The sequence below is a fragment of the Lycium barbarum genome, chromosome 10 (genome assembly GCF_019175385.1).
Source record: "Lycium barbarum isolate Lr01 chromosome 10, ASM1917538v2, whole genome shotgun sequence".
NCBI classification, from domain to species: Eukaryota; Viridiplantae; Streptophyta; class Magnoliopsida; order Solanales; family Solanaceae; genus Lycium; species Lycium barbarum.
The window spans coordinates 112,987,468-112,997,885 of NC_083346.1; the positions used below are offsets into that span (position 1 = coordinate 112,987,468).

General features: G+C 36.0%; 1 long non-coding RNA gene across 2 annotated transcripts; it reads right to left on the minus strand.

The window, feature by feature from the left end:
* Positions 1 to 1,165: 1,165 nt before the first annotated feature.
* On the minus strand, positions 1,166 to 8,161 carry LOC132613489 (uncharacterized). 2 transcript variants are annotated; one of them, XR_009571952.1, is made up of 3 exons: positions 7,955 to 8,161; positions 7,625 to 7,677; positions 1,166 to 6,071 (listed from the first exon to the last, which is right to left on the minus strand). It is a non-coding gene; the product is annotated as an uncharacterized LOC132613489 (long non-coding RNA). The 2 variants fall into 2 exon arrangements; XR_009571951.1 differs by having other exon boundaries at positions 1,166 to 7,677.
* Positions 8,162 to 10,418: the final 2,257 nt, after the last annotated feature.

Genomic DNA, 10,418 nt, shown 5'->3' on the forward strand with positions numbered 1-10,418 from the left:
TTTTAATTATTTATTATTTATTATTTATTATTTATTATTACCTATTTAAAGAATTGCGGAAAAGAAACTAATCTCTCAAAACTATTTGTATGAAAAAGGGATTTAAATGTAATTATAACTATATGAGTAAATGCATATTCATAAAAGAAGTAGTTAATGCTAATGTGTGCGTGAGGAAAATATATATGATGTTTAGAATAGTATGTTTAATATAGAATAAGCATATGTATATTTTTTATAGAATAATAATGTATCTATGTGATATGTATATCACGGGCGACTGAAAATAGTAATTGATGACGTGATAGTACTATATAAATGCATATAATGTAAAAACGATCAAGGGAATTAATGAAAATAAGATAGTATATGTATACTACGTGTTTAAAAAATAGTATGTAGGCATACTCATTGTAAAGGAAAGTAACTAATATGAGTTGTAAAATTATATGTACTAGGGATGTATATTGTTTACAAAAGAGTACATGTGTATTTTTTGAAGATTAGGTATAAGTATGGCCATTGTATATAAGGACAGTATATATAATATAGAGTATGAAAATACATATTTTTTTTATTAGAAAATAATATATACACGGAGTATGTTTATCATATGTAAAAAATAGTATAAAAGGGTATGCTTTAGAAATAGCCATGAAAAATATAATAATATGTATAAGTACACGCATAATGAAAAGATTGATTGAAAAATAAGATAGTATATGTGTATTAAAATAAGTATGTACCTTGTAGTTCTTGTAGAATAGCTTGGCCACTATACATAAGCCTAATATGATTTTTCTTGTTTTCAACTTGGAAGATAAAGCTTGCTTGACGTTAGTGCAAAAGAACAAATTCTGAAAATAGCAAGATGTTTTGGACCACTAAAATTCTTAATTTTTTTTTATCCTCCAAAATCAGCGCTTTCCTTATTTCTAAAAATCCATGTGTGGGCCATTGCATAGAATATGCCTAGCTCTTGCTTGAAACACTTAAAAAAACATTGTTAACAAATTCTTTATTTCGAAAGAAGTCTCCAGTTTCACCTTTTAGAAAAATCCCATTTTCTTACATCCTGAAAAAAGTTGACATCATTTATGTGACTACTCTAATACGCCTAATCCGAATAAATATACTAAGTTCAATATCTAAAAAAGAGCGTAGGGAAGATAATAACTAAACTTACTAACATACTTAAGTCGAGTTACGAATTCAAAACAAAACTACAAAAATACAAATTCACAAGAGTGTTAGTCAAATAATATAAATAGCACGTATCAAACAATATGAAGGCCAAAAATTTTGAATAAAGGAAGAGCGGAAACTCAAGATGCGAAAGTAAGGGACGGCTAGACACGAGCAATTAAATCTTGCAACTGGCTGTTCTCTGATATGGGCAAAATCCGGAGTTGCCATAAATCCAAATGTTCCCAAGGTTCCTCATGAAAAAGAAAAGAAAAAAAAATAAAGATAAGGATTAGAAACAATTCTTAACGAGGAAAAAAAAATCTAAATAACTTTAATTAATAAAAGCTAGATAAAATAATCAAATGTAAGACAAGGCTTTCTCGTGTCATAGTGTCACACCCTAACAGTGGTAGGGCATGACGAGCACCCGACTCTCATCAGAGTCGAGCGAACCCTTAAATACTCGCTCTATCAAAGCTTGTCATTTCAAAAACTTAAAAAAAAAAAAAAAAAAACTTTTCCAGATAGAAATCATCATCTTTATAACAATTATGAAAACCTTCAATCAAATAAGTACTTTAACCAATGGAGATCATCTAAAATACATACTCTTTTAAAATCCACAAATGACCCAACTGACATCACTTTGTCGACATCTCGACAAACATACCACAGGACATTGTCTGCAGAAGTCTATAAGAAGTAAACTGAACATTATGAGTCAGGACAGGGCTCTGACATACCCATAATCATACATGTCGATCAGTGTTTAAAAAGATAGGGGCGTAAGGCGAGGCGTTTTACATATGCCTCAGTGAGGCTTAAGCCCCGAGGCACGGGGTGTAAGCCCCATGGGTATTTAATTTTTTGTATTTCATAAAATAATATAATTATAATAAATATTTTTAAATAGATCAAATTATATATATATATATATATATATATATATATATAACCTTACAAGTATAAACAATATAATGAAATAAAAGCTATTATAAAATGCAAATTAACTCTAACATCTTAACTTTCAAACAATGAAAAAATCACAATTTGTTAAAACAATATTACTAACATACTATTCATTATATCTCCCTGTTTACAACTTTATCAGTATTATAATTGAAACGTAACTCCTTCATGAATAAAAATAAAATTACTTTCAAATAGAGAAATAATAAAATATGATAATTTTGATACATAGAACAAAAGACCAATGACAAGTGAAAATTCACAATTTGGTTATGTATTCTTAAAAGAAATATTAAGTGATATTCACCCTCACGATGTTCTCATATAGTAAATATGCAATACTACGACTTCTTATTTGAGCTATACCCAATCTTCTTATTTCGGTAAATGAAAAATTATTAAGTATCAATCATTTCTTAAAGAATTATGAGGGTCAACGGTTTTAATTAAGGAATTTAACATATAATTGTGTAAGAACTGTTAGGCGAGCCCCGAGCATTGGGCGTTAGGCGTGTTTAGGGCGTACAATCGGGCGCTTAGGGCGTAAGCCTCGCAGGAATTAAGCCCCGCACGTGAGCCCTGGGGCATTTTGCTAGTGCCCCGCCCCGGGGCTAGCCCCGAGGCGAGTCCCAGAACTGTCTTTTAAAACACTGATATTGATACATGACTCAGCACAACTCCAGAATGAGGTGGAACTTGTCAATCCCAGCTGACGTCCAAGCATCCTAGCTATACACTTAACCTGCCAAACAATCTGGGGCTGCGGGCATGAACGCGTCTCCAGGTAAAAGGACGTCAGTACGGACAATGTACTGAGTATGTAAGGTGGTAACAAGTCATAATCATAATTTGACTTAGGAGAGAAGAAATCACAATCTAACTCAATACCTGCAGCCTTTGCTAGAAGAAACATAAATGTGCACACGAAGTCTCACAACAATCTTTAAGTAAATAATGCAATCCAAAACATACGCCGCTTCCGACATGTTAACAGAATAGTCCCTTCACACAGCCGCTTCCAGCTAGTATCACAATAGTCCCTTCGAACGGCCGCTTCCGGCATAATAATGATGGCCCCTTCGGGCAGCCGCTTCCGGCTTAGCTAGGGTGGCCCCTTCGAGCAGCCGCTTCCGGCTTAATATCACCATCGTATCAACACAAACTCAATTCATAAATAACAATTTCAATTCAAAGCATAAGTCACTAATTAATTCATCACAATCCAGTTATTAGCCTTAGACTTTCATAAGAAATTATCAAATTTGTATCTCACTAGACATACTTTCAGGTTTGAGGGTAGAATTGTTATCAAATTCTTACTACTTATATTCTACTTAATTTCATCTCATTGCCCTACCCAAAGAATAAGTGATCATATCAGTACAAAGGGATGATACTATGGAATGTAGACATAAATCATAAACGAAATGAAGTAGTAAAATCTCGCACCCCCTTCGGAATGGTTTTGAAAATCAAACTTTATGTTTCCTTTAGTATAAAACGCATTTCCTCAAAATCATTAGTAAAACCATATACATAACTCAACTTGGCACCTTATGGGTGTTCCCTTTGGAACAGAATAGGAGTACAATATCAATAAGTCATCACAAGAAACATTTAGATCTTACTCGTCTAAGAATGGAATCGATTATATGGAGTACATATAGAATGAATAACAGCAAGAATCATGCCAAAGAAAGAAAGGTTTTCCTTACATACCTTGTCGCTTACGTGATTAGCTTAACTTATGTTTCCAAACACTGGCCAATCCACAATCAAGGTAAAGGAAACCCCGTAGACAACTTGAAAAAGATTCATATACTTCTCTAAGCTCGTAATTAACTTCCGTAAATTCGGGCAGCATTTTCCCTGTAATCTTCGCTTCCCTCTAATTCCAATTCAATTTAACAACACAATCAGCAACCAACAACAATGACAACCATCTCATATAAGTCTCTTTAAACTCAAAGCATCAACTCCCAAAGATATACACCAAAACAACCCAGTATACGCTTTGTATGATATCTTCATACACTTTATTCTCCCAAATTCAAGAACAACTTGTCAACAACATATCAACAATCATTTTATATCAATATCCAGCTAATTCTATCCATTTAATCATACCAAAACAGCCCCCAAGTCATTTGATATCCAAAAATTATAACCGAACTTTCAACGTCATTTTCTCTATTCTAACCCGTCAAATCTATCAATGATCATGGTAAGAACATCTTAAACATACCTTATATGAGCAGTCACCACGAAACCAACATCCCCCAAGTTCAACTTTTAGCTTAAAATGACGGCAACAACATGTACTACATTTTATCCTTCACTGGCCTCGGGATTCAGGGCCTCGAACTTGATCGATTCTCCACTCTCTCTCTCTCTAACTCTACTCTCTCTATCTAAAATATTCTGGACCTTTTGTATGAAAATGAAGCAGATGAGGCTAAAAATTTCCCTTAAATAGCAAGGGAAGTGGGCCTGACCCGACTTGGAATCGAGTTGGGCCAAGCCCACTGCCCAGCTTGACCTTTCTGCCTTAAAACGTCCATAACGTTTTATCCCTATGTCACATGCAGGCCCAAGACCTATGGTTAGAAAGGTATTTCAATTATCTATAACTTTCATTTTAGGAATTTTCCCAAATTCCCGAATAATGATGGGGTTATGGCCTCCCGAAGTCAGATCACCCGAAAACGTAACTTAAAAACATCTTTTTGGAGGGCTTTCACTTTGATTTGGCTCAAGGGTCCTTCTTGAGTTGTGTTAAACTTCACATATATTATCCATATAACTTGTCATATGTCCTTTATAAAATTTCGACATGTGGACCCCACCTCAACTTACGATTACAAGGGCTATATATCTTTTAACGTATCATTCCAATCGTATTGTACGAATTCCAAATATCATACTCATGCTAATACAGTAGAATTTCATCCTTTATACTTATAATATTTGCTCCTCCTTGAGCTCACATTAAACCGTCTGCAGCCTTGGTAACATGAAAATTTCTGGGGCGTAACACATTCTCAAAACGCAACACCACGATCAGTTTAAAAGAAGATCATTGTAGTCCCAATTGCTACTCAAACAACCAAAACGCTTCAAGCTAATACAAGAACTTTTGATTAAACTAAAGCTTACTCAAACTTCAAAACATCATTTTGGCTTATTCCCAAACAACATATATCCAGAGATACTTAGCCTTTTTTCTCTAGGTTCAAATAAGGAAAAATAAGTTAGCTATTAATTGCACCCGAAATTCAAAATAGCAGCCCCACTCCCTTTTTATGCAAGTGTTCAAATCAGTAAACTTTCAATCAAGTATGGAAATCCGTTCTTTTAAAAGTGAGGCCTCAAGTTAAACAACTCTTCATCAGCCCAAGCATAGTATCATGTTCAAATCAGTGAACATTCATCAGGTATAGGAATCTGTTTTTTTTTTTTTTAAGAAATGTTGCCTCAAGAAAGTAACTTATTTCATCCTTAAAATGCAGCAGTTGTTGGGCCAAAAACATTAGCAGTGAAACAGCCAACAATGCGGCAGTGAATAACCAAAAAATACAGCCAAGAGTATAACATTTTGAACCTCGAAAATGCCCAAACATTCAGCAGGTGTTCTATCCCCGAAGACCTCATATACTTGCTTAAAATGCAGCCATTCATGCACAACAAACAGCTCATAAAGTGGAGAAACGAAACTCATTTAAATGTAGTAGTAGTAGTTCATCAAATGCAACTCAAGTGTAACATCTGTTCGCCATAGATCGCAGTAGTACTTCGGCTCAAAACGCGACATCTTCTTGCCTTGAAATGCCTCAGCGATTCGGCTCATAATGCAGTGTTGTGCTTGCCTTGAAGTGCAGCTACAACTTGGCTTAAGATGCAAAAAAACATTTGGCCTAAACGCAGCAATTACTTAACTTCAAATTTTGCTTGAAATACCATGTTTATGGCAGCAACTTTTAGCAAAAATGCAGCAGTAAATGCAGCCACTGTTTGGCTTAAATCAGTCCCCAAAAGTGCAGCAACACTAGGTATAAATTGCAGTAACTGTTTGGTTCTAAATGTGTCTCAAGAATGTGGCATTTTCAGCCACAAAAATGCAGCAATCAGTTGGCCAAAATGCAGGCAGTAAATCAGTCCCAAAATGAGGTGAAAATGGCCACAAACGTAGTAGCAAAGGGTCTAAAATGCAGCAACACTTAAGTAACACACGAGCTTCAAATGGAAATCCCAAATTTTATTGGGATCTACTGCTATATGCAGCAGTTGGATGTCAACTATAGTCAGCCATTCGGCCTCGAAGTATAACAATACGAACCAGCAGCTAAGTGGAGCATCTACTCGTGTTTGGCAGAAAGTTTATAGCGAAAATTATAGCACTTTGAAATTTAAACACATTAGTCGATTTTTCCAAAAATACACCAGCGATCTTTGGCTAAGTACATCAGTCATTAGGCTTAAAATGGTCATCAACAGGGCAGCCAACTACAACAAATAGCAACAACATGGAAGGGGAAAACTTATCCCAAAATGGGCAGCGACACAGGGCAAACAGCGATAACAACAGCCCAGAAGAACATTTTTTGAACATGTCAAGGGTTCAATTTACAAGCATGACAACAATAAGTAACAGTCTAATTTTGTAGGGCAGCAGCAAACAACAGAGAAAACAGCAACAATAGGCCATAATAAATATGGGAGCAACCATTTCCTATCAAGTGTAGTATTTGTTTTTGAGAGGAGAGGGGGCACAACATCTATGAGGACAATATAGCAGCAATAGTAGCCACAAAGGTAAGGGGGCAACCAGCAACCAAGTAGCAGTACTAGTTTAACTAAAAAACAATATGCAGTAAAATATGCCTAAGGCACAGCAACCCTTGCACCAAGATGTAGCAGCAAAACAACATCAATAAATAGCAAGTAGGAAAAACAGCAAGGTTATCGCCAAAGTGCAACATTAAAGCTCCTGGGAACTCAAGTTGTCCTTGGAGCAAACAGCCTATAATGCAACATCATCTAGAAGTCTGAAAGTGTGGCATCTCAAAGGCAGTGGCAACTTTGCCCCAATTATAGTAGACTCATGCCAATACATCAACAAATAGCAGTGGCAATCCTTCTTAGTTTAAGTGCAGCAACCACTTTTCTGCCAACGTTAGGCTACATATTTTAAAATAAATCTTCTCAAACAAACCAAAAATAAACACTTATGTGCTAATGCGAAAATGAATGATAGGAATAAAATGGGGTTCAAATGTTATCTTTTGACAGCAGCGACGGGAGTCAAACACATATTCGACGAAATTAGTCGTTTCACGCTAATTTACAACAAACGAGGGGAACACATATTCCAGCATCCAACTAAACCAAATAAACGACAAGAAATACTTGAACGACTACATTTCTACTTCTACTAAATTAAAGACGAAGATAGGACGAATGCGATTACCTTCTCCGTGACAGCAAACTGAGGCTTGTTGTCGTCTCGAGTCTCCAAATCCTCTTGAAGAGCCGAGAACCACCCAAGAATTCGACAAAAACAAACTTAAAGTTAAAAGAGAGATTTTTTTTTTTTAAGAAAACAGATGAGATTTTTTGGGTTATTCAAGAGGAATTTCCAACACTTGAACCTTGTCCCAAATATCTCACTATGGGCTTCTATTTATAGGTAACAACTGAGGGTTTCAACAGAATTCGAAATTCAAAAATAAGGGAAAGGGGGGAAATTTTGGGAGATATTTTCAACAGATGAGATGATGAAAATAGGGATGGGACTTACCATGAAATCCGCTGAAATCGCACATGGAGCCTGCAAGCTTCAGAGATGGAGTGTGAGAAAGGAGAAGAGGGGTGTAGGTAGCGGATTTTGTGGGATATGGGCGTGGTGGTGGTGAGGTGACGGACGTGACGGGGTGGAAGGGGTGGCGGCGATGGTTAGGTTGAAGAGAGAGGAGAGGAGCGTTTGGTTAGGGGGCTGTTTGGTTAGTATAGTTAGTTGCTGAATAATGGGTTAGGGACTTGGGAAATTTAGTTTAGGTGTTGGGCCGGGTCGGGTCAGTGGGGGTTTTGGGCTGGGGCGATTTGGGTCTGATTTTGGTTTAGGGGGAATGGGAATTGATCCAATATTATGTAGGTGAATGATTTAATTTCTCATCCCTTTTACTTTAATCAATTAATTAAAATATGCTTCTTTGTCCTTATTAATTTCTAAAAACGTGTACGTATGAAAATTATTAACACAAGTAATTTAATATACGTATTTAGTTTTAAAATAGAATAAACGATGATTAACATAGTAATAACTAGGATCAAAGGAAAAAATGTCAACGCCAATATTGATATAGGAATATCAACACTATTTTTGAGTGATTTAATTGTAAAGAATGATGTTTAGTAATTTTTAATATGAAAATATGATGTTCTGTAATTTTTAAGAAAAAATAAGAGTGTTCTTAACTTTAGAGAAATATATCTTGAAAAATAGCGTAATAATTAATGAAAATATTCCGAGCTCATTCTGGCGAATTTTCAGGACTGAGAAGCATAGTGAAATTAATTAAACGCAAAAGGAGGGCCAAAATTGGGTGTCAACAGTAACGTTAAGGATTTAAGTAAGGGATTAGTAAACATGGGTACTTGAAATGATAGAATAGACGATGAAGGGTTAACTGAGTTAAGTTCAATATACATTTTGGAAATTGAGTAAGGCAATTCAGGTAAGGACGTTTCAGTGAGATACATCAGGATAATAGTGAGAGTGTTTGTGTAATACACTAGATTTAAAGAGTTTTCAGCTTAGAGCGGTAAGCGTTAAGGAACTATAACGGATAGAGTTGTGGCCTGCTATTACCTTCTGATGTGATTCAGTCAGCGTGCGAGACTTATGGTTATGTGATAAACTACTTAGTGGGTTCAAGTAATGGTCAGACGATGGCGGTATAAGTGAACTGATAGAGATTGAGGAATTGAAGAGTCAAGCAAGGTATGGTTGATCGAGAGTCGGCAAGAATGAGGTACATCTTGGGATTACGTGAGTCTATTTAGATTGTGGCATCGTGGTCTTGCATATTCATATGAGGTGTAATTGTTGTGTGAGCTTAAGGAAAGAAGTCTATTGATGGACTAAGTGATATGAAGAAATTCTGTAAGATTCGCTATCGGCAGCTAGTAATAAGCATATTCAGTGAACCGACATGTTCAGTTTTATAAGAAATGGCATGGTGGTACACCGTTGGAAAAGTTCGTAACATTCTACAGTGAATGAGTTAGTGTGCTTTAAGAGAAAGGATTGTGAAATCCCTATCGTGTGAGACTTGAGTTATATTTTCGGGGAGGGACCTTGCTCATGGTAATACAGTATGATTGCAAATAATATTGACTGGACAGTTTGGGTAAATGCTTTTGGTTAATAAGGACTTAGGGGTAATGGCGTGAGATTTCGAGAGGCAGTGTAAGATTGGATACTTTTGGAGAATTTACGAACATATTGAGGTAATACTATGAGAGGTTCAATGGTTATATAATTACTATATGAGGCTTCAGGTTTTGCATCGAAAGTTCGGGGTTGTATCGGATTTGCGTATCGGGTAAAGGTTGAGGACATAAAGTTTGAAATCATAAAGTATAGCTCTTCGGTACCAAGTTGATAGCTTGGATAGGACTCAACTTGTTGAGTCAAAAATAATAGACGGGATTTGTTATACGTGGTATGACTGTGATTGGTTTCGAAATTCAGAGTCAGTTCTAATGACTATTGGTGATATTCGAGGGTTGTGCAATCGTTCAGGGTCAGCATTGTTCGAGTTAAGCTGAATGGTCTATAACTACACTTCCAGAAAGATATCTAATGACTCGAAGCGTTTAGACTCAGATTTGGGGTATGACAGATTTATCGAGCTTTGTAAGGGTTTTCTAGTGAATTTGATTATACTGTTGTGCTTAAGGTTTTCATAGTGATCATTTGGGTTCTGACGGACTTTGCTCTGCGAGATATTCATAGGTATGGTTCCTGTACTGTGATTTGAAGGTCTGAGAAGATTTGGAACTAGCGAAGTTGGCTGCCGGTAAGATCAGTTTGATGGAATTGCGTAGAGATCGCAGATGAATCAAGGATTCTTTCTGGCGAGAGTAAGTTATGCTTCCAGAATTTTGGTATGTGTGTTCATATGTTTCTAAGAAATCGTGGTGCGAGTAACGGCTTTAGAAAATATGGGAAAAAGAGTTAGCAGAATCAGAGTATTTTA